General features: G+C 33.6%; 1 pseudogene; it reads left to right on the top strand.

The window, feature by feature from the left end:
* Positions 1 to 801: 801 nt before the first annotated feature.
* Positions 802 to 947, top strand: LOC150097674 (U1 spliceosomal RNA; annotated as a pseudogene).
* The last annotated feature ends 5,121 nt before the right edge of the window (positions 948 to 6,068 follow it).

Here is a 6,068-nt window from a genome sequence, read left to right as displayed (position 1 = left end):
CCATTGTTTAAATGATTCAGATTTTAAGATCTTCGATCACCAATGTATTCTACATTGATTTCCTTGCACTTTTTCTTTAGCGAGGCTGATCAATTGTAACAGTCATTCTTCCTGTTTTCCCTCAAGAGTATTGTCTTTAGCTGTTCAAGAAATATTTAAACAGGTTCCTTCTTTCTCTTTAGCCACTTGTTCACAAACGACACAGAATACGTTATGTACAGAAATGATTTTGAAGAGGTTTTCCAACGTGTGTCGTTCTTGAGATTAATATAAAAATAATTAAAAACCTTTGTTCCTAAAATTAATTCGCTTCCACATTTTGAATAATAATATGTTTTAAAAAAATACTTCGAGGTTAGTGGATGTAGTGAAATATATTTTAACGCGATTGGATAAAATCAAATCCCCGCCTCTTTTTTTTTCTTCATTTTTGGATTCTTCGGTGGGGAACTTTTTATTGCTGTAATGAGGTCTGATGCAATTTTTTTCTGTCACTTTTCAGATAAATTAAGCAATAAAATAACGATTATTATAATGAAATCATTTCCTTAAAATGGAACATTTCCTACAGATTAAAAGAGGTTCCTATCTCTGGTCCAGACCAACGGTTTTCAAACATAGTAATCTCACTCAGTTAGCCAAAAATATTGTCTCGGCCCAAAAAGAACTGAAAGAAGCACTTAATTTACAAAGTGGGCATCTGTAACATTTTCAAGAAAAATAAGTCAGCAAAAGAGCCCCGACCTCCAAAAAATGTTCTCCATTGATAAAATATTCACTGTGTTGTAAGTAACTCAATAAATACTTACCTGGCACTGTGGTTCCATTGATCAGCAAGGATGGTCCCCTAGGGAGGGGCTTCTCATTGCATTACTCGAGTGGGCTGACCTTTGCCACTTTCCCAAACTGGGATAGATGGAGCGTGGAATTTTTGGTAGTGGGACTCAATAAATTTAAATAGATATTGTTTATATCAGCATTTATTTTGAAATCTGATTAATAAAATGTGGTCAGTATATTACTCTGGTTGACAGTTGTTATAAGCTAAATAAGTTGGGCCAGGAGATTTTTATCCAATAATACGGGTATTTTTAATTATGTTTTCGTCTGTTCTTGAAGAGCAGTGATGTAGAACAAAGTACAAACTAGATGACTGTGCTATTTAAAGAGGACATCATTATTTAAAAATAGGTTATTTATCTTTATTCAGTAGTGATATTTATCTTTATCGCTTGCAAGAAGGATAGTATTTGAAATGGCAGATTATGAGTTAACAATTTTGTCATGGGTTTCTGCAAACTCTAATTCGCAAATGTGTCTAGGCTCGGAAGCAACCTTCATTCGTGACGAAATGAATAATACTATCGATGAAATATTCGCATGTAACATTGAAAGGAACTTCCAATGCCGATTTTTGATAAATGCATGGCGTAGACTTCTTGGAAACAAAATCATCGGAGCGTTAAGGGTCAGGAGAAGTGTTTGTGCAATGCGTCATAGATTGATAAGGTGAAGTGCACTAAAGAATTCTGGAATCAACAGACCACATTCCAAATGACCAGCAAACAGCACAGAGAGAATAACGCATGTGCGAAAACAAGTTTACAAGACTGGAAGGAAGACATTTTGAGCAACACATATGAGTGCCATACCGGTTAAGAATTTGACTTATTATTTTATACAGGGTGGTTCAAAATTCCATGTACAAACTTTGAGGGGAGGTAAAGAACATCAAAATCAACCCTATTCACATAGGAAAGCATGACCGGAAACGCCATCGGAAGGTACTAACAGGGACACAAAGATACAGAAATAACACAAGGCAGTAAGTAGTGTAAAAAAAACTTTATTAGGCGTAACTGAACAGTTCAATAGTAGTTGGATACATAATATGGTAAACGAAGTGCATGTCTGCCATCTCAGCGTTCGTAAAACGACGCATGTTCTTCGTACGACGTCGAAAGCATGAATGAGGAAGCCCCAATTGCTCACCTGGAGCGCTGACAAACAGCGCCGCCTATCACTTTGTTTTTGAGTTCATACATAAACAGAAGAAACCGGCATTTTGATCGTAATATATTTACCAGGCAGACAGCAAAAAAAAAAAAAAAAAAAAAGAAACTCAGAGGCGATAAACGTATGGAAAAGGAAATATTATTTATTAATTTTAGCTTCGTTATTTATACTTTTATATTGTACACCTCTGGAAATGAAATTCTGGTCTGGAAGAATAACTGAACTTCAGCGTTCCATTCAACAAAATCAATTTAGAATGCGTATCTTTTATATTTATGAATGTATTTCATCTGTAGATCTTTTATAAGCAGCTACGTATGTATATAAAAGATATTTTTGATTCACTAATAAAGATAGAGATGCAAATTACACAGCTTCTCCTAGTTAGCCAACCTAATCTTAGAGTGGTATGACCTTCTCAGCAAAAGAAACTAGCGAACTAGACTCCGGCAATAAAAAATGCCTTATCTAGATGGAAATGCCAGCTTGCTCTCTAGGTGGTGCATTACTTTCATTGCCTAGTGAAACAGTATCACCATCTTGCTTACTGGTGGCCTCAAGTGACAGTTGCCACGTTTGGCCTGAAGAACAAGGACTCCGGTTTGAGTTTTACCTCCCTTTCTATTTACATGCAATTTTAGATTCTTCAAAGGCATACAAAACTCGTTGCATGTTCTGTCTAGAACCTCTCCCATTCAAAGTCCTACTATCTAGCGACGCAGGTCGATAGATAGTAGAGCGAAGCTAATGATAACCCGATCTGCTAGCGAATACTTCTGCTTCCAATCTTGCACTTTAATTAATTAGAAAAATTAAGGTACAATTAATTAATAAATAAATAAAATTTTGTGTTTTGTTTCTAGAGTAAGGTTTCCTGATTAGCTAATGTATTATAGGCTTCACAACCTTTCATAGACAACAATAATAAAAAAAGCATGAGCTTGTTACTGTAACAAAACGCCATCCACCTAATTAGCGTCTTTCGCACGCTATTCAGAAAAGTTATATCAAATATAAATATAATATTTGATACGGTGTGATGTGATATTTGTACTGTTCTGCAGAAACCTAAGACATTAGTAATGAAACCTATATACAAACATTAAAAAAAAATCCACTTTTGTAATTAAAATAATAATAATAATAATTAAAATTGTATAACATATTCTGCAAGCATATACAGTAGATGTAATCAATACGATAATCAGAAAGTTTTTATTATTTAACAGTCTAAGGATTCATCGCTAGAGGTCGCTCTGCATTGCAAAACACTGCATGATCTACCGTTACATTTCACCATCTACTAATCGCTATACTGCGAAGGCAGCAAAATATAAGAAAACAATAATAAAATATAGCACCATTTGAATTTTTCTTTGTGTGAGTGAAATGATTAAAAATAAATCTATAATTTGAGATATGTGCCGCCATCTGTTGGCGAAGGAAATAAGCAGATCTAAGCATCGGTTCTTGCTGGGTACACATGATTAAAAAATAGTCGAACTGACCGCCAGATGGCGTAACCGCGTACGAAGTATCTCCACAGGGCGCATATTTTTGATATACAGGTGCCACCCAGCATGTGTGTATTTCTAAAATGTAACCATTTTAAGGATTAAATTCGTATATTTTAGAGTACTGTGTTTGTTAAGGTTTAAATTTGTTACTCCTCGCAAGTTTTAATATTCAGTTTGAGCTATAATACAATGATGACGAAAGATAATCTGGAATAAATAAGAAAAAGGACAAAAGAATGTGGAAAATACATACAAAAGGAGAATATCGAAATAGAGGGATAAAAGTAAGATTTGATGGATAAATAAAATAATGAGAAGAGGAGAAAGAAGCTTCTGGATAGTCTTAACAGGAAAATGAAGACTGAAAATAAGGAAATGAACAACATTGAAAATAACAAACTTAATCCTTACAAACAGGAATGTTTAGCAGTAAATTTATCGGTATTTTTTTTGTTGTTATAACCTTTGTAGTGCACTCGCGGAAACAACGTAAAATTTGTCCTACGCTTGGGAAGACGAATGAGTTAATTCTTTCCCGAACACTAAAAACTTTAATGTTTTTCAATTGTAGTGAGTTTCCCGGTCTCAAGAGGAGGTGGTAAGTTTTTTCCTCGAGAAACTAGAGTTTTGCATGTCACAAAACAGACAAATCGGCCAAAAGAACATACGCAGTTAACAAAATGGAATCAAACCGAATATTGTTTGGTTAATATAATTTTTTTTAATTTTTTGTATTATTAACATTTATTTAATATTTTAATTTATATCATTTCATTTTTATTTTAAAATCCAATTGCATTTCTTTTTCGGCAATTGTGCAGCTTTTAAATTTGGATTTTAATTTTTAAATTGCGCAGCTTTTAAATTATGAAATTAATCAAAATTTTAAATTTTGATTAATTCCATAATTAATCAAACCTTTGGCACGTGTGTTTTCCCTCCCTAAGAATGTGTTTAATCTCGTATCTCAAGAGGAGATACGAGATTAAACGCATCTCATCCAGCAAACTGTAAGAATGCACTCGACCTCCACAGTGGTGGGAGGTGGTGATTAGCTACTTACCGATTTCCAAAAGACAGTTCTGACATTAAAAATAATAAAATAAATAAATAAATGAAAAAAGCGTGTTGTCTCCTTCCCTTGGGGGTGATAACAAAAATAAAATTCAGAGAAACAAATACGAACCATAATGGCTTTTCAAAAATAAAATGCAACTCGTATTAGCTAGTCTAAAATACCCTCAGTTAAAGTGTTTCTGCGTGCCAGTCGATAGTTTTTGTCCTCATCTATCAAAATAAGGAAATGAATGTTGGTAATCTCCTAGGTAACATAAAACGCACGTACATAATTCTGAAATGCTATATGATTTCTTCTGTTGCCATTACAGGCGCATTTTATAAGTTCCCATGTCTACCGTTAACTGTGCATTTGGTGATCTTTCCCCAATGTCGATCAAGCAAGGATGAGGGGGTAAGGGGAGGGGAGACGAAAGAAAATGTGTTTTAAAGTGAAAAGTGATTCCTGATTAAATTGAACTAAGCATTTGGAATTTGTACAAACACAAACTTTTTTTTTGTTGTTGGTGGTGTTTTATTTTAGAGCTTATTGTCCAATTAAAATAGGGATGAAGTTAATTTATTTTTTGTTTTCTTAAATAATTCTCAAGCAGTTATCTTTAAATCAGTTTAGGAAGAAACAAATGATTATTTTTATTTAATTTTTCTGCGATAAAGAATGTCGCCTTAATTCTTTAAAAAAAAAAAAAAAAAAGACTTAGAAATCCGTCAAGTGTTTGCATTATTTATTTTATTTTTGTTACCAATTTTTGTCCTTCGAGCAAATGTGGAAAACGAAGTTAGATTAGAGTCAGGAAGTAAATTCCTGGACGAACAATTGATGAAGTAATAAGGAAGAAGGTATTGCATTAAGTAGAACAAACAAAGAAATATGTGTTGGACCGTCCAACAAGAAGATAAAGAAGCCATTCTTATGTCGGTCATTCGAACAGTAAAACTCCAAGAGGCTCTTCAGAGAGATCCTAAACATTTATTCACCGAAAGAGAACGGTATCAAACAGAAGAAGGTTATAAAACGGACGACACCGAAAACTGGAATGACACAATTGATTGTAAGTGAGGGGAAAAAATATTCTACGATTACTCTTGAAAGGAGTTTAATAAAAGGAGAATTGAGACGATACATCACTTTAATTACAACTTAATAAACCAAGCCTTTCAAGAAGAAAAGCTACCCACCAAAGGCGACAATTCAAGTAAATGAGAAACATCAGTTATATTCAAGAATTCCTAGAAGAAAATGAAAACGAAGCCAGAAATTTCTTATACAGAAAATTTTACGATTATTGGATTTCTTCTTATTATTCTTCGTTATTATTGAGGTTTCCCTTGCATATTAGTGAGCTAAAAAGCAATTTTAACTGAGAAGGAAACAAATAAATGCATAAAGGCGAAACGAAACACTGAGAACGAGATTATGACACGAATTTTTTTTCAATGAATCTTGGAGTTTATTTC

The sequence above is a fragment of the Typopeltis vanoorti genome, chromosome 17 (assembly GCF_054136105.1).
Source record: "Typopeltis vanoorti isolate ZY-2024b chromosome 17, IOZ_Tvanoo_1.0, whole genome shotgun sequence".
NCBI lineage: Eukaryota > Metazoa > Arthropoda > Arachnida > Uropygi > Thelyphonidae > Typopeltis > Typopeltis vanoorti.
This window is presented reverse-complemented; position numbering and strand designations above follow the sequence as displayed.